The sequence below is a fragment of the Schistocerca nitens genome, chromosome 1, assembly GCF_023898315.1.
Source record: "Schistocerca nitens isolate TAMUIC-IGC-003100 chromosome 1, iqSchNite1.1, whole genome shotgun sequence".
NCBI classification, from domain to species: domain Eukaryota; kingdom Metazoa; phylum Arthropoda; class Insecta; order Orthoptera; family Acrididae; genus Schistocerca; species Schistocerca nitens.
The window spans coordinates 482,549,558-482,572,538 of NC_064614.1; the positions used below are offsets into that span (position 1 = coordinate 482,549,558).

Below are 22,981 nucleotides of genomic sequence, written 5' to 3' on the forward strand. Positions count from 1 at the left end.
GGAGATAAATAAAACTGATTGTTTCAAATTCCTGTGTGTGAAAGTTGATAAGAACTTGAATTTATGGAAAATCATATATTATACATCTTTCTAACTTCTTAAATTCAGAAACATTTTTTTCGTTCTGCGATGGTTGATTTTCATGATGAAAATTTCAGAAAGTTAACTTAATTTGCATGCTTCCTTTTGTTAATGTCACAGTGAGTAATGAATAACATACTTGTACAGAAACTTGTTCTAAATGTAACAACCGTATTCGAATCGCAGGTACAAAAATAGACTCACCAGAAACAGCCTGACAATTAATTACCTTTATTAGGTGTCTAGTTTGAAAATAATAATACCGTTTAGAAACGTCACACTATAAACAAAATTACCATCCAGTATTCACAGTTTAACCTTACTCTAGCACAGAATGATGCAAAGTATGTAGCTTCAAAATTATTTGATAACCACTCTAGAAAATTAAAGATGAAAGCTAATTGACATCACTGTCAGTGAATGCATCTCCTTAGCCATATACAAATTTTAGAATGGATAATTTCTGGGTCTTTGGCTTTCTGGTACTAAGTCTGAACGCAGAAAATCATTTCAATGGTGCATAAGTTCCTAAATTTTCAATGATAAAACTACAATATTTGCAAAAACCATTTTTTAAATCATAGTGATACACCTAAAAAATGAACCGTGGAAGATTTATGTACCTAAAATACCGAAACTCACTAAATTCTATCAATTTTACTTTTTTGGTAATCTATAATTTTTTCAATAAATGTTCATATAATTACATTCTGCATTACTAAACCAACAAGCAAAATTGAAACTGAAACTTCCTGGCAAATTAAAACTGTGTGCCGGACCGAGACTCGAACTCACGACCTTTGCCTTTCACGGGCAAGTGCTCTACCGTCTGAACTACCCAAGTACGACTCACGCCCCGTCCTCACAGCTTTACTTCTTCCAGTATCTCGTCTCCTACCTTCCAAACTTCACAGAAGCTCTTCTGCGAACCTTGCAGAACTAGCACCCCTGGAAGAAAGGATAATGCGGAGACATGGCTTAGCCACAGCCTTGGGGGATGTTTCCAGAATGAGATTTTCACTCTGCAGCGGAGTGTGCGCTGATATGAAACTTCCTGGCAGATTAAAACTGTGTGCTCAGACGGTAGAGCACTTGCCCGCGAAAGGCAAAGGTCCCGAGTTCGAGTCTCGGTCCGGCACACAGTTTTAATCTACCAGGAAGTTTCATATCAGCGCACACTCCGCTGCAGAGTGAAAATCTCATTCTGGAAAATTGAAACTGCATTTCAAATTCTCTGTTGTGAGTAAATTTTATTAAAAAGTTTGAAATTTTCTTTCATCGAGAGAAATCAAGTATAAGTGGCTTACCTAATAACATAAAGAGATGACTCAGTTAAACAATGATCAAGAACGAAATTCACCAAAAATCAACACAATTTTTGTTTGTGTTTGCTAAATGATTTTTCACCTAGTGTCCTCTCATGTAAGGCTGGTAAAAATTTGCAGTTACAAAGAGAATTTGATCACGCCTGAGAATAGCTCAAAGAAAATTTTACTAAAAGAGTCTGGTACTATATTTTGGATGGCGACTGTTAAACAGAATCGGAAGTCCCGTCAGGTGTAGCACTGGGGGTGCGGCATTGACTTTTGTCTTTCACATCGGGATCTTCTGCCTACGTTTGTTTAGTGATTTTTCAGAAGTTTCGGTAGCGGGAGTGGCTCAAAGTGTGAAAAATTTACCCTCTACTGCTCGTTATGGGTGGTAATGGAAGAGCAATTTTTAACACCAATGTCTGCCACTCGTGCTGGCGAAACGTCACAAAAATCATTGAACCAACGTCGGCAGAAAATCCAGAGAAGAGAGGCAGTAGTGAATACGTCGATAAGTGGTCACTAAAGCCTCAACGATTTAGACTGGGAGTGAGCTCTTTAACCTGCTTGTTGAAGTGGCATGGAAAATGATGGTTAATTTCGCGAATAAGGTATTCTATGGACATGGGAAAGGGAATCAATATAAAAACCATGGACTGAAATCTTTTGATTTAAAATACTACAAAGGAATGTAAAGCTAATGTGGACACATAAAGAACAAACCGAAGAAATAAGAGAGAAACAGTAGACGAGTAAAGAAGGCGTCAACTAGGGCAGAGAGCAATTACTCAAGGATGATAGACAGTCGAAAGCACATAGAATGTAGTGTCCACGATGTGACTACTGGGTAATCTACTCTCGGCTTGGCGTCATAATATGGTGGGATTCCAGTGGCAAATATTTAACTTAAATGCATCCTATTTCCGACGAACGCTAAGCACATTATATGTGTATTTTTATCTGACTGAGGACGACAGACCCTGTTGAAATCGTATAATGGCAGGTTTTCTATTTTATTTTTTTAATTTACAGCTATAGTTTCGTAGGAACAAATTGAGGAGCAAACTCCAAGGTCATAGACCGTATCAGCAATAACAAAAAAAAAAAACAAAAAATGGCTCTGAGCACTATGGGACTCAACTGCTAAGGTCATTAGTCCCCTAGAACTTAGAACTAGTTAAACCTAACTAACCTAAGGACATCACAAACATCCATGCCCGAGGCAGGATTCGAACCTGCGACCGTAGCGGTCTTGCGGTTCCAGACTGCAGCGCCTTTAACCGCACGGCCACTTCGGCCGGCTCAGCAGTAACAGATAAGATACAATGTTTATGAACCCAAAAAAAGGCAAGCCATAAGTTTATGTAAACGCAATCAGCAATATAACACAGGGGTCATCCTGATTTTTCAAGGAACTCCTCCACGGAATACAGGGAGTGACCCATGAGGAAACTCTTCAGTTTCGGTTTGGAAGCGCGTGGACTACTGCTAAGATTTTTGAATTGTTGTGGTAGCTTATCTGAAATGGCAGCAGCAGTATACTGTACACCTTTCTGCACAAGAGTCCAGGAAGTCGATCCAAATGGAGATTGGCTTTCTGTCTAGTATTACTGAGTAAAAGCTGCTAATTCTTGGGAATAAGCTAATATTGTTAACAAGAAACGATAGTAAACAATATATATATATATATATATATATATATATATATATATATATATATATATATACTCCTGGAAATTGAAATAAGAACACCGTGAATTCATTGTCCCAGGAAGGGGAAACTTTATTGACACATTCATGGGGTCAGATACATCACATGATCACACTGACAGTACCACAGGCACATAGACACAGGCAACAGAGCATGCACAATGTCGGCACTAGTACAGTGTATATCCACCTTTCGCAGCAATGCAGGCTGCTATTCTCCCATGGAGACGATCGTAGAGATGCTGGATGTAGTCCTGTGGAACGGCTTGCCATGCCATTTCCACCTGGCGCCTCAGCTGGACCAGCGTTCGTGCTAGACGTGCAGACCGCGTGAGACGACGCTTCATCCAGTCCCAAACATGCTCAATGGGGGACAGATCCGGAGATCTTGCTGGCCAGGGTAGTTGACTTACACCTTCTAGAGCACGTTGGGTGGCACGGGATACATGCGGACGTGCATTGTCCTGTTGGAACAGCAAGTTCCCTTGCCGGTCTAGGAATGGTAGAACGATGGGTTCGATGACGGTTTGGATGTACCGTGCACTATTCAGTGTCCCCTCGACGATCACCAGTGGTGTACGGCCAGTGTAGGAGATCGCTCCCCACACCATGATGCCGGGTGTTGGCCCTGTGTGCCTCGGTCGTATGCAGTCCTGATTGTGGCGCTCACCTGCACGGCGCCAAACACGCATACGACCATCATTGGCACCAAGGCAGAAGCGACTCTCAGCGGTCCCAGGTCGACGGGCACGTGCACCTTCCGCCGACCACTGGCGACAACATCGATGTACTGTGGAGACCTCACGCCCCACGTGTTGAGCAATTCGGCGGTACGTCCACCCGGCCTCCCGCATGCCCACTATACGCCCTCGCTCAAAGTCCGTCAACTGCACGTACGGTTCACGTCCACGTTGTCGCGGCATGCAACCAGTGTTAAAGACTGCGATGGAGCTCCGTATGCCACGGCAAACTGGCTGACACTGACGGCGGCGGTGCACAAATGCTGCGCAGCTAGCGCCATTCGACGGCCAACACCGCGGTTCCTGGTGTGTCCGCTGTGCCGTGCGTGTGATCACTGCTTGTACAGCCCTCTCGCAGTGTCCGGAGCAAGTATGGTGGGTCTGACACACCGGTGTCAATGTGTTCTTTTTTCCATTTCCAGGAATATATATATATATATATATATATATATATATATATATATATATATATATATATATATATATATGAGAGAGAGAGAGGCCAATGTCAGAATATCCACGTAAATGAAAAAGATGTTTGCAAACTTACACCACTTATTGCCCGAACAGCCAGTTTCTGAGCCAAAAATATCATTTGAGAATGTGGAGAGTTACACCAAAACGTAATACCATACGACATAAGCGAATGAAAATAAGCAAAGTAGACAACTTTTCGTATCGAACTATCACTTACTTCAGATACCGTTCGAATGGTAAAAATGGCAGCATTAAGTCTTTGAACAAGATGATGAACGTGGGGTATCCACGACAGTTTTCTATCTGAACACCTAGAAATTTGATCTGTTAGGTATCACTAATCATATACCCACTCTGTGAAATTAAAATGTAGGGTTTTCTTGAATCGTGTGTTAGAAACTGTAAAAACTGGGTCTTACTGTGATTTAGCGTTAGTTTATTCTCTACAAGCCATGAACTTACGTCATGAACTGCACTATTTGAAACCGAGCCAATGTTGCACCCACCATCCTTTACTGCCAAGCTAACGTAATTAGCAAACAGAAATATTTTAGAGTTACCCGTCATACTAAAGGGCATATCATTTATATAAATAAGGAACAGGACTGGCCCAAGCACTGATCCCAGGAGCACCCTCCATTAGATTGAGCCCCACTCAGACCACACATCACAGCCATTCTCAGCACTGTGGATAATAATCTTTTGCTGTCTGTTGTTAAAGTAAGAGGTGAACCAATTGTGACCTACTCCCCGTATTCCATAATGATACAACTTCTGGAGCAATATTTTGTGATCGACACAATCAAGCGCCTAAGTTAAATCAAAAAAGATGTCTGGCGTTGGAGACCTTCTGTTTAACCATCCAGTACCTTACAGAGAAAAGAGAATATAGCCTTTTCAGTTGTTAAAAGACTTCTAAAGTCGATCTTTACATTTGACAGAAAAATAATGTGAAGTAATATGATCAATTATCCTTACATACACAGCCTTTTCAATAACGTTAGCAAACACTGGTGGCATAGAAATAGGTTTAAAAATTGTCTACATTATCCCTTTCTCCCATTTTATAAAGCGGTTTTACTACTGAGTACGTTAACTGTTCAGGAATCTGACCATTATTCAAGGAACAATTACAAATATGGCTAAGTACAGAGCTAAAACGTGCAGCACAATACTTTAATATTCTGCTAGTTACTCCATCACATCCATGAGAGTCCTTAGTCTTCAGTGATTTAATTATTTACTCAATCTCCCCCTTGGCAGTATAACAGAGGAGTATTTCAGACATCTGTCTCGGAAAGGTATTCTCCAAGAGAGATATATGATTCCCTGCAGAAACTAGATTTTTACTTAATTCACCAGGAGTTCACAGAAAGTGACTTATGTACTGTACATTTATCTGACTTACCTGTAACAGATATATTTTTAGTGCGAACTGACTTTATATCGTCGACCTTGTGCTGCTGACCAAACACTTCCTTCACGACTGACCACATGGTTTTAATTTCATCTTGTGAATTACCCGTTCTATTTGCGTACAAAACACTCTTTGCCTCCCTAATAAAATTTTTAAATAACTTACGATACTGTTTATAATGGGCTACTCTAGCTCGATTGTGACTACTTCCAACATTTTGAAAGACTCCCATGATTCCCAGTTTGTTCTACATGATATCCATATCCAACTAGTCATCCACCCAGACTACCTTTTACTGCTAGTATCCCGCTTATAAGGTTCTGGAGGGGTTATTGTGTTTGATGTCCTCCCTCATTGTGCAAAATCTCGTTCAGCGTATTCGTCCACACAAAAATGCAAACGATCTTCTCCTTTTCCATGACAACGCAAGGCCTCACACAAGTCTGCGCACCCAAGAGGGGCGCACAAAACTTCATTGAACTGGTCTTCCTCGTCCAACCTACAGCCCAGATGTCGCACCTTCCGACTTCTATCTCCTTGGGCCAATGAAGGATGCACTCCGCGGAAAGCAGTGCGTGACTGATGGTGTTACTGATGCAGCCAGACATTGCTTCTGATGTCGATCAGTAGAGGGGTACCATGCCGGCATACAGGGCCTCCCAAAAAGGCGGTGTAAGGCCGTCCCACTGAACGGAGATTATCTTGAAAAATAGGGTTTTGTAGCCAAAACATTGGTCAATAACGTGGCGTATTGTTTTCAGAAAAAAGTGTTGCATTACTTACAGAACGCCCCTCGTATTTTTGTACTTCAATTTTGTGTATGAAGGTTGACAAAATATTGTCCACAGTTCGTAGTCTAGTGGTTAGTGTTGCTGCTTCCGGATTCTGGGGTCGCACGTTCTTTTCCCGGCCGTTTTGGAGATACTATTCCCTCGGGGACTTCCTACAACATTGTTGTTGTTGTGATCTTCAGTCCTGAGACTGGTTTCATGCAGCTATCCACGCTACCCTATCCTGTGCAAGCTTCTTCGCCTCCCAGTACTTACTGCAACCTACATCCTTCTGCATCTGCTTACTGTATTCATCTCTTGGTCTCCCTCGACGATTTTTACCCTCTACGCTGCCCTCAAATGCTAAATTTGTGATCCCTTGATGCCTCAGAACATGTCCTACCAACCAGTCCCTTCTTCTTGGCAAGTTCTGTCACAAAATCCTCTTCTCCCCAATTATATTAAATACCTACTCATTAGTTATGTGATCTACCCATTTAATCTTCAGCATTCTTCTGTAGCACCACATTTCGAAAGCTTGTATTCTCTTCTTGTCCAAGCTATTTATCGTCCATGTTTCACTTCCATACAAGGCTAAACTCCATACAAATACTTTCAGAAACGACTTCCTGACACTTAAATCTATACTCGATGTTAACAAATTTCTCATCTTCAGAAACGCTTTCCTTGCCATTGCCAATCTACATTTTATATCTTCTCTACTTCGACCATCATCAGTTATTTTGCTCCCCAAATAGCAAAACTCCTTTACTACTTTAAGTGTCTCATTTCCTAATCTAATTCCCTCAGCATCTCCCAACATAATTCGACTACATTCCATTATCCTTGTTTTGCTTTTCTTAATGTCCATCTTATATCCTCCTTTCAAGACACGGTCCATTCCGTTCAACTGCTCTTCCAAGTCCTTTGCTGCCTTTGACAGAATTACAGTGTCATCGACGAACCTCAAATTGCCCGCATCTCGTGGTCGTGCGGTAGCGTTCTCGCTTCCCACGCCCGGGTTCCCGGGTTCGATTCCCGGCGGGGTCAGGGATTTTCTCTGCCTCGTGATGGCTGGGTGTTGTGTGATGTCCTTAGGTTAGTTAGGTTTAAGTAGTTCTAAGTTCTAGGGGACTGATGACCACAGCAGTTGAGTCCCATAGTGCTCAGAGCCATTTGAACCATTTTTGAACCCCAAATTTTTTATTTCTTCTCCATGGATTTTAATACCTACTCCGAATTTTTCTTTTGTTTCCTTTACTGCTTGCTCAATATACACATTGAATAACATTGGGAAGAGGCTACAACCCTGTCTACAACTCAACCACTGCTTCCCTTTCATGCCCTCGACGCTTATAACTGCCATCTGGTTTCTGTAAAAATTGTAATTAGCCTTTCGCTCCCTGTATTTTATCCCTTCCCCGTTTAGAATTTGAAATAGAGTATCCCAGTCAACGTTGTCAAAAGCTTTCTCTGTCTACAAATGCTAGAAACGTAGGTTTGCCTTTCCTTAATCTTTCTTCTAAGATAAGTCGTAAGGTCAGTATTGCCTTACGTGCTCCAATATTTCTACGGAATCCAAACTGATCTTCCCCGAGGTCGGCTTCTACCAGTTTTTCGATTCGTCTGTAAAGAATTCGTGTTGGTATTTTGCAGCTGTGACTTATTATACTGATAGTTCGGTAATTTTCACGTCTGTCAACACCTGGTTTCTTTGGGATTGAAATTATTATATTCTTCTTGAAGTCTGGGGGTATTTCGCCTGTTTCGTACATCTTGCTCACCAGATGGTAGAGTTTAGTCAGGAGTGGCTCTCCCAATGTTCAAAATGGTTCAAATGGCTCTGAGTACTATGGGACTCAACATCTTAGGTCATAAGTCCCCTAGAACTTAGAACTACTTAAACCTAACTAACCTAAGGACTTCACACACACCCATGCCCGAGGCAGGATTCGAACCTGCGACCGTAGCAGTCCCGCGGTTCCGGACTGCAGCGCCAGGACCGCTAGACCACCGCGGCCGGCTCTCCCAAGGCCGTCAGTAGTTCTGTTGGAATATTGTCTACTCCCGGGGCCTTGTTTCGACTCAGGTCTTTCAGTGCTCTGTCAAACTCTTCACGCAGTATCGTATCTCCCATTTCATCTTCATCCTCTTCCATTTCCATAATATTGCCCTCAAGTACATCGCCCTTGTATAGACCCGCTATATACTCCTTCCACCTTTCTGCTTTCCTTTCTTTGCTTAGAACTGGGTTTCCATATCAGTTCTTGATATTCATACAAGTGGTTCTCTTCTCTCCAAAGGTCTCTTTAATTTTCCTGTAGCAGTATCTATCTTACCCCTAGTGATATAAGCCTCTACATCCTTACATTTGTCCTCTAGCCATCTCTGCTTAGCCATTTTGCACTTCCTATCGATCTCATTTTTGAGACTTTGTATTCCTTTTTGCCTGCTACATTTACTGCATTTTTATATTTTCTCCTTTCATCAATTAAATTCATTATTACTTCTGTTACCCAAGGATTTCTACTAGCCCTCGTCTTTTTACCTACTTGATCCTCTGCTGCCTTCACTACTTCATCCCTCAGAGCTACCCATTCTTCTTCTACTGTACTTCTTTCTCCAATTTCTGTTAATTGTTCCCTTATGCTGTCCCTGAAACTCTGTACAACGTCTGGTTTAGTCAGTTTATCCAAGTTCCATCTCCTTAAATTCCCACCTTTTTGCAGTTTCTTCAGTTTTAATCTACAGTTCATAACCAATAGATTGTGGTCAGAGTCCATATCTGCCCCTGGAAATGTCTTACAATTGAAAACCTGGTCCTAAATCTCTGTCTTGCCATTATATAATCTATCTGATACCTTCTAGTATCTCCAGGATTCGTCCATGTATACAACCTTCTTTTATTATTCTTGAACCAAGTGTTAGCTATGATTAAGTTATGCTCTGTGCAAAATTCTACCAGACGGCTTCCTCTTTCATTTCTTTCCCCCAATCCATATTCACCTACTATGTTTCCATCTCTCTCTTTTCCTACTCTCGAATTCCAGTCACCCATGACTATTAAATTTTCGTCTCCCTTCACTACCTGAATAATTTCTTTTATCTCATCATACATTTCTTCATTTTCTTCATCATCTGCAGAGCTAGTTGGCATGTAAACTTGTACTACTGTGGTAGGCGTGGGCTTCGTGTCTATCTTGGCCAAAATAATGCGTTAACTATGCTGATTGTAGTAGCTTACCCGCACTCCTATTTTGTTATTCATTATTAAACCTACTCCTGCATTACCCCGCCCGGAGATCCGAATGGGGGACTATTTTACCTCCGGAATATTTTACCCAAGAGGACGCCATCATCATTTAACCATACAGTAAAGCTGCATGCCTTCGGGAAAAATTACGGCTGTAGTTTCCCCTTGATTTCAGCCGTTCGCAGTACCAGCACAGCAAGGCGTTTTTGGTTAGTGTTACAAGTCCAGATCGGTCACTCATCCAGACTGTTGCCCCTGCAACTACTGAAAAGGCTGTTGCCCCTATTCAGGAACCACACGTTTGTGTGGCCTCTCAAAGAAACTATTTCTCATCTGTAAAAATGCTGTAAACTATTTTAATTCTATAGACCAGAGCAGAAGTCAAAATAAGTATTGATGATTAAGGATTGTTGTTGTTGTAGCTGTTGTTATGAGCAGTGAGTTTGAAGCCATGGAGTACCTGATGTGAGTGGTGTAGCTGACGATATGAGAAGATACATTAATGGTGATAATTTATCGGACTAAGAATGGGTTTTTGTATCGAAGAACTGGTTGTGCTCAGCTACTAAATTGTTTATTAAATGTATTTGGACTTAAGTGTCTATTGCCTTACATTTCCTTCTTTTGCCAATTCACAACTCACCTTGAAGATGTCCGTTCTTTTTTATGACACACTCCACTGACACGGCGAGAGATCTGCAACACTAATCAACTAAAAAGATTGCGAGAAGTTGTTCTTTCTTTTGCAACTAATGATATATGAGCGCCATTCCTCATTCCATGCATGATGTTCCTGAAAAATAGGATAAATGTCGGCATTCCATTGTGTAGTAAGTGAACCGGACCAGTAAAATTGAATGAATATGAGAAGAAATATCTTCTAAAGGCGTAAACGTAATTGTTTTGAGAACATTTATTTCATTTGCATTGATCATGTCTAGTACAGACTGATTTTTAAATGCTCACGAGCGCCACACATTATTGCTGTATTATAGTTCAGAGAGACAGACTACTTGTTCTTTTATGTACTATAGGGGCCTACATATTTATTTTCCAGTATAGTCACCCTGGCGACGAACACGTCTCCCAACGTGAGACCAGTTTGTTGATACCGTCACATTAGAATATCTGAATCTGTAGACGGAGCCACAACCTCGCCTCTGCTTGCACCGCTTTATCACTAAAGTGAAATGTCAGAAGGTGTTCCTTAAGTTTCGGAAACGGATCAAAATCGGATAGGGCCAAGTCGGCACTGTAGGGAGGGCGATCGATGACAAAGTACCGAAGGCGTCCGACTGCTGCAAATGTCGCAGGGCTCGTGCGTAGTATGGCAGTGTCACGCTGAAGGAGAGAGCACCTCAAGCGTGGTCGATCTGTTCGAATTCGAAACTCGATACAGCATACTGTTTCTCACGCATCGTCGTAATTCCGTTACACACCGTGATGTTACACGCTCCAATTCGGAGCCCTCTTGCGGCAGAAGACTGCAGATATGTAGACGCGAAGAATAAATATTAATAACGTTTGTTTTTACATAACAAATTCAGAAGCATTACTTTTCAGCGCGCCGTCGTGTTTTATGCTAATGTGTTATGTTGCTCAGCAAAACCCCTCCGTGCAGATTTCACAACACGTGGCGGGGAAGAAGATCTACCTGCTGCGAAACCCTGTTGCCATGGTTGGAATATTGCTGAAACAGTGTGATGTTGCAACAGTGGCGAGCTAAATTTCCTCATGCTATTTTCCTTGATGTGGCCTTAGGTTGGGTCCTGTCAGAACAAAGGTGGGCACAACCACTATAGCCGGCCGAAGTGGCCGTGCGGTTAAAGGCGCTGCAGTCTGGAGCCGCAAGACCGCTACGGTCGCAGGTTCGAATCCTGCCTCGGGCATGGATGTTTGTGATGTCCTTAGGTTAGTTAGGTTTAACTAGTTCTAAGTTCTAGGGGACTAATAACCTCAGCAGTTGAGTCCCATAGTGCTCAGAGCCATTTGAACCATTTGAACCACAACCACTATAAATACCCGTCGGTCAGACAACTGTAGAATCTTACCCTCGACGACGCCGAGACATACTTCATGCCAGTCGTCGGGCGAATGTGGGACTTCGTCTACGTCACCTCCGTCTGCTAGCTGTTGGTCTACAACCCGTGACCAGAACTGATTATTCTGGGGCTCGACCTCGAGCATCCTCCAGGGTGACTTCATCTGGTCTTTGGGTGTCGCAAAGGGTTTAGGGTTCAGGGCCTTCTCACCATCACGCCACACGCCCGACAGACCAGTGGCGGAGCCGCGGTCCAGCACAGCGGCTGCTGCCTGCCGACGCCTGACGTCAGGCTGACGTCTACAACGCCGCCATCAGCCGCTGTCACTTCAGTGAGCCAGCGCTCCTGCCCTGCCAAACACGCCACTTTGTGCTATGCTGAGGTAATCTCTGCCACGTGGGGGTCAACGCACACTGATGAGTCTTCATCTACCACCACTGTGCGGGTGTCTTACTGAAAAAAGATTCTGCGAGCGCTGTATTACTGGTGCTATGCAAACCATTGTCCGGCACCCGACCTCCCTGGGTTAAAGACGACCATCCTGGTAAATAATCGTGTCTGCATCTCTGCAACTATTACAATATACACTGAAGAACCAAAGAAACTGGTACACCTGCCTAATATCGTGTAAGGCCTCCGCGAGCACGCAGAAGTACAGCAACACGACATGGTATGTACTTGACTTATGTCTGAACTGACATGATGAATCCTGAAGGGCTGTTATTAAATCATTAAGAATACGAGGGGGTGGAGATCTCTTCTGAACAGCACGTTACAAGGCATCTCGGATACGCTCAATAATGCGCAAGTCTGGGAAGCTTGGTGGCCAGCGGAAGTGTTTAAACTCAGAAAAGTATTCCGGGAGCCACTCTGTAGCAATTCTGGACGTGGGGGGTGTCGCACTATCCTATTGGAATTGTCCATGTCCAATGGATGCAGGTGATCAGGCAGTATGTTTACGAAAGTGTCACCTGTCAGAGTGGCGTCTCGACATATCAGGGGTCCCATATCACTCCAACTGCACATGTCCCACACCATTACAGAGCCTCCACCAGTTTTAACAGTGCACTGCTGAAATGGAGGGCCCATGGATTCATGAGGCTGTCTCCATACCCGTACACGTCCACGCGCTCGATACAATCTGCAATGAGACATGTTTTCAGTCATTAACAGTCCATTGTCGATGTTGACTTGCCCAGGCGAGGCGTAAAGCTTTGTGTCGTGCAGTCATCAAGGGTACAGGAGTTGGCCTTCGGCTCCGAAAGCCCATATCGATGAAGTTTCGTTGAATGGTTCGCATGCTGACACTTTTTGATGGCCCAGCACTGACATCTGCAGCAATTTGCGGATGGCTTGCACTTCTATGGTCGTACGGGAAAATCCCCACTTCATCGCTACGTCAGAGACGCTGTGTCCCATTGCCGACTATAACACCACCTTCAGACTCACTTAAATCATGATAGATTGCCATTGTAGCAACAGTAACAGATCTAACAACTTGCCAGATACTTGTTGCCTTGTATAGGCGTTCCGACCGCAGCGCCGTATTCTGCCTGTTTCCATATCTCTTTATTTGAATACGCATGCCTATACCAGTTTCTTTGGTGCTTCAATGTATTTACTGGTAGCGGCAAAATAATCTAAAATTTTATAACATGATTGAACCACGCGGAATCTTATCGGCAATGCATGTGATAATGCTCTTTCTGCGGTAGCGTTCTCGCTTCCCGCGCCCGGGTTCCCGGGTTCGATTCCGGGCGGGGTCAGGGATTTTCTCTGCCTCGTGATGACTGGGTGTTGTGTGCTGTCCTTAGGTTAGTTAGGTTTAAGTAGTTCTAAGTTCTAGGGGACTGATGACCATAGATGTTAAGTCCCATAGTGCTCAGAGCCATTTGAACCATTTTGAATGCTCTTTCACTTTTACCGAGCAGTAACTTCGTGCGTGGCGCCCGAGAGGGCGTGCGCGCTGACTTACGAGCCTTTTATGGGGTACCAGGATCACGGTGAGGAATCTCTGTCTGGCGGTCAAGACGGAAGTGAGCAACTCCAGAGCAAAGTGTGGACAAGTGCATGAGGCTGGTGTTGCCTATGCAAGCATGCTGAAGGAGGCAATGTAGGTGGTTGTTCAGTGGATGAAGGAATCGTCGTGTCATGGCGCGCAATCAAAGGAAGATTGGTATTCCAGTTACCACTTGGAACAGCCCCTGTTCAACCAAAAAGACACTGAACTTGTTGAGCACATTTCAGAACATTTCATTCTGCTGGGCTCTTCCGCCTTGAAGCCGATTTCAAAGTGCAATCCTGTCTGGTTTAGTTCAGAATGGTTCAAATGGCTTTGAGCACTATGGGACTTAACATCTGAGGTCATCAGTCCCCTAGAACTTAGAACTACTTAAACCTAACTAACCTAAGAACATCACACACGTCCATGCCCGAGGCAGGATACGAATCGGCGACCGTAGCGGTCGCGAGGTTCTAGACTGAAGCGCCTAGAACCGCTCGGTCACAACGGGCGGCTGTCTGGTTTAGTGCTACTTGCGAGAACTTCACGCCTTATTGCTCTGCAGTCAGTTTCTTGCTTGATGTTTGTTAGTAGAGTCAATAGACATGAGAACAGCAGCCCGCTAATTTGGAACTGGTGTCATGAGGCAGATTTCATGTTATTTAATATAGGATTAAACTGACCGTTTATCCGTCTGAGTACCAGGATTTATGGGAAGAACAGATCTGAGTGGTAGAGTTGGTCAGAACTTGCTCAGTCAGCACGACTGGTTTTAAGATTTTTGTTATATGATTGTTGTAACATGTCCTAGTCGATGCTGCACCTTTTGCTTGATTCTGTTCTATTAGATTTCCGTCATCATCACTGTTTCTTCCATGTTTCAGCCTAGCTGTGCTATTCTGGTTCCAGATTTTCCCTGCCTTATTGTTGTTGGCTTATTATTCAAGAGTTAATAGGTATTGGCGTCAGATAAAAGCAATGTTGTTTTAACCTTCCTCTACTACGGTGGTTTCAGATCGCACATATACTACTGTTTGGTCGGATCCGACCAAAGGGGGGATAAGTGAAGAAGCGTACGTACCTTATCCATGTGGTCGGATCAACGGCTTCCCTACGACTGACGAGGAGTTGCCCTTGGACGACAGCATGGAGCGCCCTCTATGTTAGCCGTGGCGCGAAATATAACTTTGAACTGGGTCGCATACTACGTACAGTAGTAGAGGAGGGCTAACTTATTCTTATTGGTAGGCTTTAAACTATTTTTTAGCATTGTGAAACCTTATTTACAATATATTTATTGGTGCGAGCAATGCAATGTGTAATCCTGTGAAACTTCGAAAAACTACTCGCTTTTGTGAACTGGTTATTGTGGGTTTGTTAAATGTATTCTATTTATATGTTTTAGAAGTAACAGTGAATGCGTTTTTGGCTATCGTCCTGTAGAACTGCCCGTCCAGTACTGTGAACTGGTGCCCAGTTTGGGTCCTCTATTGATTGTGAAAGACAGCTAATTGGGCATCTGCTGGCATTTATAATTGCACTGTAAACTTTTGGCCAGCCATTTGTATCTTGTTACTTAATGAGCACAGTGCTGGTTTATTTAAATAAAATTGTTATTGTGTGAATGATGTTTATTTGATGGACTAGCCCTACAACTCCACAAGCACGTAGCTCAGTGGTCATATCAATGGTGACAGTGTGCGCTTCTCTGCGAGGTGGGCAAATTAACAGTTTCAATTAAGCAAGACTGGTGATTTTTTTTGAAAATGAACAAAAAGGAGTTCTTGTAATAATTGTAGGGAGAGTCTTTTTATACTTTCTATGTTCTAGGAGGCGTACCCGTGGTCTAGGGGGTACCCGCTTGGGCGGTACGTATACTAAAATTGGAACGATACAGAGAAGATTAGCATGGCCCCTTAAAAAAAAAAAATTCGGTCAGAGGGTTAGTTGCCCTCTGTAATAAAAAAACTGAGATAATGGATCAACTACGAACTGAAACGGGTGTCTTGCGGCGTCCGCACCGAGCAGATACAACGAACGTAAACGAACATAAAAAAAAGGTAGCGTCTTTGATTCATTCAAAACGTCTTCGGTCCCGGGTTCGATCCCCGCCACTGCCTAAATTTTGGTAAATAATCAGCATTGGCGGACGAAGACTTCCGGCATAAGAAGTCAGACTCATTCTGCCAACGGCCTTGTCAAAGAGGGCGGAGGAGCGGATAGAGGTTCAGGGCACTCTCTTGTCCTAGGGGTGGGAAATTGCCCCTAAAGGCGGAAGAATCAGCAATGATCAACGACATGAGGATGCAGAAGACAATGGAAACCACTACATTAAAGACACGTAAGGTGTATCCACAGGACATGTGGCCTGTAATTGTAGAAGTGTCATGATGATCTCTCCATTGGCAAAAGATTCCGGAATAGTCCCCCATTCGGATCTCCGGGAGGGGACTGCCAAGGGGGAGGTTACCATGAGAAAAAAGATTGAATAATCAACGAAAGGATAACGTTCTACGAGTCGGGGCGTGGAATGTCAGAAGCTTGAACGTGGTAGGGAAACTAGAAAATCCGAAAAGGGAAACGCAAAGGCTCAATCTAGATATAGTAGGGGTCAGTGAAGTGAAGTGGAAGGAAGACAAGGATTTCTGGTCAGATGAGTATCGGGTAATATCAACAGCAGCAGAAAATGGTATAACAGGTGTAGTATTCGTTATGAATAGGAAGGTAGGGCAGAGGGTGTGTTACTGTGAACAGTTCAGTGACCGGGTTGTTCTAATCAGAATCGACAGCGGACCAACACCGACAACGATAGTTCAGGTATACATGCCGACGTCGCAAGCTGAAGATGAACAGATAGAGAAAGTGTATGAGGATACTGAAAGGGTAATGCAGTATGTAAAGGGGGACGAAAATCTAATAGTCATGGGCGACTGGAATGCAGTTGTAGGGGAAGGAGTAGAAGAAAAGGTTACAGGAGAATATGGGCTTGGGACAAGGAACGAAAGAGGAGAAAGACTAATTGAGTTCCGTAACAAGTTTCAGCTAGTAACAGCGAATACCCTGTTCAAGAATCACAAGAAGAGGAGCTATACTTGGAAAAGGCCGGGAGATACGGGAAGATTTCAATTAGATTACATCATGGTCAGACAGAGATTCCGAAATCAGATACTGGACTGTAAGACGTACCCAGGAGCAGATATAGACTCAGATCACAATATAGTAGTGATGAAGAGTAGGCTGAAGTTCAAGACATTAGTCAGGAAGAATCAATACGCAAAGAAGTGGGATACGGAAGTACTAAGGAATGACGAGATACGTTTGAAGTCCTCTAACGCTATAGATACAGCAATAAGGAATAGCGCAGGAGGCAGTACAGTTGAAGAGTGGACGATCAAGAACGAAGTGCTCGTATTAAGAAGGGTGTAAGACAAGGCTGTAGCCTTTCGCCCCTACTCTTCAATCTGTACATCGAGGAAGCAATGATGGAAATAAAAGAAAGCTTCAGGAGTGGAATTAAAATACAAGGTGAAAGAATATCAATGATACGATTCGCTGATGACATTGCTGTCCTGACTGAAAGTGGAGAAGAATTAAATGATCTGCTGAACGGAATGAACAGTCTAATGAATACACAGTATGGTTTGAGAGTAAATCGGAGAAAGACGAAGATAACGAGAAGTAGTAGAAATGAGAACAGCGAGAAACTTAACTTCACGATTGATGGTCACGAAGTCAATGAAGTTAAGGAATTCTGCTACCTAGGTAATAAAATAACCAATGACGGACGGAGCAAGGAGGACATCAAAAGCAGACTCGCTATGGCAAAAAAGCCATTTCTGGCCAAGAAAAGTCTACTAATATCAAATACCGGCCTCAATTTGAGGAAGAAATTTCTGAGGATGTACGTCTGGAGTACAGCATTGTATGGTAGTGAAACATGGACTGTGGGAAAACCGGAAGAGAAGAGAATCGAAGCATTTGAGATGTGGTGCTATAGGCGAATGTTGAAAATTAGGTGGACTGATAAGATAAGGAATGAGGAGGTTCTACGCAGAATCGGAGAGGAAAGGACTATGTGGAAAACACTGATAAGGAGAAGGGACAGGATGATAGGACATCTGCTAAGACATGAGGGAATGACTTCCATGGTACTAGAGGGAGCTGTAGAGGACAAAAACTGTAGAGGAAGACAGAGATTGGAATACGTCAAGCAAATAATTGAGGACGTAGGTTGCAAGTGCTACTCTGAGACGAAGAGGTTAGCACAGGAAAGGAATTTGTGGCGGGCCGCATCAAACCAGTCAGTAGACTGATGAAAAAAAAAAGTTCTAGGTGTACGCTTGCACGCTATGAAACCAAGAGGTGTCCTGGGGGTAACATGTTTAAAAAGAAGCAGTTGCAGTAAGTACTCCAGATTCGTGGCCAGTCGAGATAGCGAAGTGTCACTGTGCTGTATGCATGGTTGCGCAGAGTAGTGGCATTCGCTGCGAGTTACTACGGACAGTGTTGGTGAGGTGAGAGCCGCACTATCTGTTTGTGCCGCCTCGTTTGAGCATAGAGGAAAATATTCAGTTCCTTGGCTCAAATGGCTCTGAGCACTATGGGACTCAACATCTTAGGTCATAAGTCCCCTAGAACTTAGAACTACTTAAACCTAACTAACCTAAGGACATCACACACACCAATGCCCGAGGCAGGATTCGAACCTGCGACCGTAGCAGTCCCGCGGTTCCGGACTGCAGCGCCAGAACCGCTAGACCACCGCGGCCGGCATTCAGTTCCTGAAATGTAGTAATACGTTCCTTTGATAGATATATCGAGTACAACTGCAAATTAGTTATTGGCATAACTGAATTCAAGAGCAGAGAATTGTTAATACTGATCAGGGACAGGCTGCCACCATTAATGAATAGCGAAATAAACTTAAGGAATTACAAATGAAGTTGAATGCGTTAGAGTGGGGCACCAGTTCATTTGGTGATAAGGAGGACGTCGCTCTCCCTCACGAGAACACGGCTGAAGTTAAGAGTGGGTTGAGGGAGAGTGTTTGTGAGCGCATGGGGCACCACTTTGCTAAGTTAACCCAGTTTTGCCAGTCTTTCGTGGTGCTATTATTTTCTGAATCGAGAATGTTCAAGACGTAGTCATATTTTTGTGGTTTTCTGTTTTCTTGGAAAACCAAGCGGATATTCTGAAGATCGAGCATTCAATAATTTCTCAAATTTTGTACCCCTGTCTAGTGGTTTTTTGAGCAGTATAAATAATACCATCTTGTATGATTGTGACACACTGGAAGATTTACGAGAAAGGATTGCACAGGGGAACTATCAAGTAGGATGAGGAAATACTTAATTAGCCAGCATTTCTTTCATGTGCAGAGGCGTAATGAAACGTTGGTAGAGTATATCTAACAAATTCGAATGGCCATTATGGCTCTGAACTTTCAGGTCAGTGATGGCGAGATTGTAAGTAACATGTTAGAAGGGATGCAACGGGATTATTTTCTAAGAAATCTGTAACCTCGCTGAATTGGACAAGGAAGCCGCCAGCATACAAAGCAAGAGATTTGCTGATGAAAGACATGATCACGAGGATACCTTGGTTACGGTTAAGCTCGTGACACAAGATACGAGTAAACCTAATGAGAGAGCTACCTCGGACAGAGGACTTGTTTCCGCTGCGGTATGACTGGGCATACTGAACGTGATTACCGTTTAGGAAAAGAGAAATTAGCGGGTAGCTGATGCCAAGGGAAAACGGAGTGGCGTCAATGTGAAGTATTATCGAGAGGCTGAAATGAGTTGAAGATGGTGACTAGCCGTAAGACTTTCCTTTGTGTGTGTGCTGATCAACCGAGAACCTGTTTGTGCTTTATTGGATTCTGGAAGCAGCGTCTTCATTCTCGATCATACCTGGTTTTTGAGGAATCGTGACATATACCGGCTTTATTCATTACAACCCATGGACCAGGATTCTCAACCCGTCAACGGTCTGTTATTACCATTAATTGGCTGAGTACAAAACTATTGTAAAATTGAGAGCTTGTCATGTCCAGTGGGATTATTCGTGGCTAAGTGATTAAGTGTAAAACTATTGTTGGTCTGTGATTTTATTCATGGTTTTAGATTATGCCGGTAACCAATTTATTAGAAATTCGGGCCCGATAAGTGGTATAAATTGTGTGAACGCAGTGATGTTCGAGGCGTGTACAAAGTGTTCAGTGACTCTACCGAATTTGAACTCGGTCATTTGCGACACGAAGAGGCGCATCTATTATTACAGGTGTTGAGGGAGTTTCCTGATGTTTTCACAGACTAGGCCAAAATAAATTATCAGATTAACCTGTCAGATAAGGCAATGCTGCGCCATGCTCGTTATCGGGCCGTCCGATGTGGCCGAGCGGTTCTAGGCGTTTCAGTCTGGAACCGCGCGACCGCTACGGTCGCAGGTTCGAATCCTGCCTCGGGCATGGATGTGTGTGATGTCCTTAGGTTAGTTAGGTTTAAGTAGTTCTAAGTTCTAGGGGACTGATGACCTCAGATGTTAAGTCCCATAGTGCTCAGAGCCATTTGAACCCATTTTTGAACCGCTCCTTATCGGCTGTCGCCCCCGGAAATGAAGATCCTCCGCCAGTTGATAGAACAGAATGTTGCGTGATCATAGACCTTGCCTTACGCATCGTCGTTGTCCGTGGTTCCCAAGGCTAGTCGTATGGGGTATAGAGTAATTGTGGATTATAGGGCCCTAAAGCAAAAGGTCATTTTAGAATCAGTTCCCTTGCCCGATCTCCACAACTGCTTCACTCTGTTTGTCGAGGTGCGGCACTTTACTATTCTAGACCTCAACCAAGCTTATCACAAAATTCCCTCGGTAGAGGATTCGAAGCCTTTTACCATCTTTAGCACTGATTGGAACTTATGTGAGTTCAATCGCGTTCCCTTTGGTTTATCTAACGGGGAGGCTGTACTTTCGAGGCACTTGGATTCTTTTTTAGGGGATTTGAAATTTAAATTTATTTCTAATTATCTGAAAGGCATTGCAATAAAGAGTGCCACATTTTCTAAGCATGTCGAGCATAGCCGCCAAGTAGTGCACATTAGCATAGTACTGGTTTCACGGTAAAGCCGTCTAAGGTTAATCTGGCCTGTGAGGAAATCTTATTTCTGGGGCACTAAGTGTCGGTCAGTGGCGTAGGTGAACTTTTTTAGGAATTTCATACCTAAATTTGCCCAGCTTGCCGCAGTTTTCAACTTCTTACGTAAGAGAGCCAAGGTGTTTTACTGGACTGAAAGCAAGCAGGTGGAATTTGATGTACTGAAATCCGCTTCAAGTAACGCTCCAAGTTCTGGATATCCCGAATTTTGATTGGCATTCATAGTCCATACCGATGCCCTAATTCAGGCGTCGTGGCAGTTTTGCTGCTAGAACAAGACGGGGCCGTGTAGCGTATACGTCCGGGTCTTTGTCTCCAGCCGAGACAAAATATTCAGTCTATGAATTAGAGGATTTGGCAGACCACAAAAATTCAAATTCTACCTCGATCGTAGAGATTTTCCCGTGAAACGGATTACCAGGCTTTAAGCTGGGTTCTTGCTCGACCACGTAAAACAGGTAGCATTACCTGTCGGTTCGCCCGTATTTTCAACTTTCTGCTTCCCGGTCAAACACATAAGAGGCTCCGATAACGTGATGGCCGATGCTCTAAGCTGCTTATCTCAAGACGATGATTTTGGTAATCCTGGAGACACCGAAGGCGGCGCTGGAGCTTCTGCGAAGATAACCTACTGCGTGATTTTTTATAGTAATCTGTTTTATTTTTTATGTGCTTATTTTATATAATAGTGGAAATCAGGGTAGTGGTGCAGATGTTGTGTGCGTAATGTTTCCGCTGTTCAGAAAGTGTGTGTTGTTGTATTTCATTTTTGAAAGCAACTACTATGTTTTTTAAGGGTGGTGGCTAATATCTTGCCCGGTGCTTAGGTTCTCCAGTCTGTATCATAAGTGAAATTACGCTCTTTCTGTATGCACATTAAATTAGGCTATATATTTGGCTTTATGTGGTATAAATTTTTCACAGAATGACAGATAGATTTTGGAAATGGACAGTGTCTTGAAAGGAGGATAAAAGATGAACATCAACAAAAGCAAAACGATGATAATGAAATGTAGTCGAAATAAGTCGGGTGATGCTCAGGGAATTAGATTAGGAAATGAGACACTTAACGTAGTAAAGGAGTTTTGCTATTTGGGGAGCAAAATAACTGATGATGGTCGAAGTAGAGAGGATATAAAATGTAGACTGGCAATGGCAAGGAAAGCGTTTCTGAAGAAGAGAAATTTGTTAACATCGAGTATAGATTTAAGTGTCAGGAAGTCGTTTCTGAAAGTATTTGTATGGAGTGTAGCCTTGTATGGAAGTGAAACATGGACGATAAATAGTTTGGACAAGAAGAGAATAGAAGCTTTCGAAATGTGGTGCTACAGAAGAATGCTGAAGATTATATGGGTAGATCACATAACTAATGAGGAGGTATTGAATAGAATTGGGGAGAAGAGGAGTTTGTGGCACAACTTGACAAGAAGAAGGGACCGGTTGGTAGGACATGTTCTGAGGCATCAAGGGATCACAAATTTAGCATTGGAGGGCAGAGTGGAGGGTAAAAATCGTAGAGGGAGACCAAGAGATGAATACACTAAGCAGATTCAGAGGGATGTAGGTTGCAGTAAGTACTGGGAGATGAAGAAGCTTGCACAGGATACAGTAGCATAGAGAGCTGCATCAAACCAGTCTCAGGACTGAAGACAACAACAACAACAACAACAACAACAACAACTACTTGAAGATGATATTTGACCTCAAAAGTACAGAGGGCTCATAAAACCTATGTCAATGACCACACCAGGAACAGGTGGGTCAAACGTAAGTAGGAAGTGAGTAGATATTTCGACTATGTGCGAAATTTGTGGATTCTAACTGTTTTCAAAAAGTTGTTCTTGGATTTTTCACCCAGAGGTATTCCAGTAAGATACTGGACAAGGAGCGGAAACCGTTGATCATCTCCCTAAACTGAATTAAACTTTAAGCGACTGCATTATTCGTGAATGATAATGTCGTTTACCGTCTAGAGAAGCCATCAAAAAATCAAAATAAATTGCTAAACGATTTAGATGATATATCT

The 22,981-nt window shown here is 43.2% G+C and overlaps 1 protein-coding gene and 1 non-coding gene across 2 annotated transcripts in view; one reads left to right on the forward strand and one right to left on the reverse strand.

Annotated features, from left to right (window-relative positions):
* The window catches only part of LOC126255659 (serine protease snake-like), a 234,674-nt gene that overhangs the window by 117,397 nt on the left and 94,296 nt on the right, over positions 1 to 22,981 (reverse strand). The window lies entirely within an intron of this gene.
* On the forward strand, positions 15,656 to 15,760 carry LOC126205544 (U6 spliceosomal RNA). The gene has a single exon (XR_007540577.1). It is a non-coding gene; the product is annotated as a U6 spliceosomal RNA (small nuclear RNA).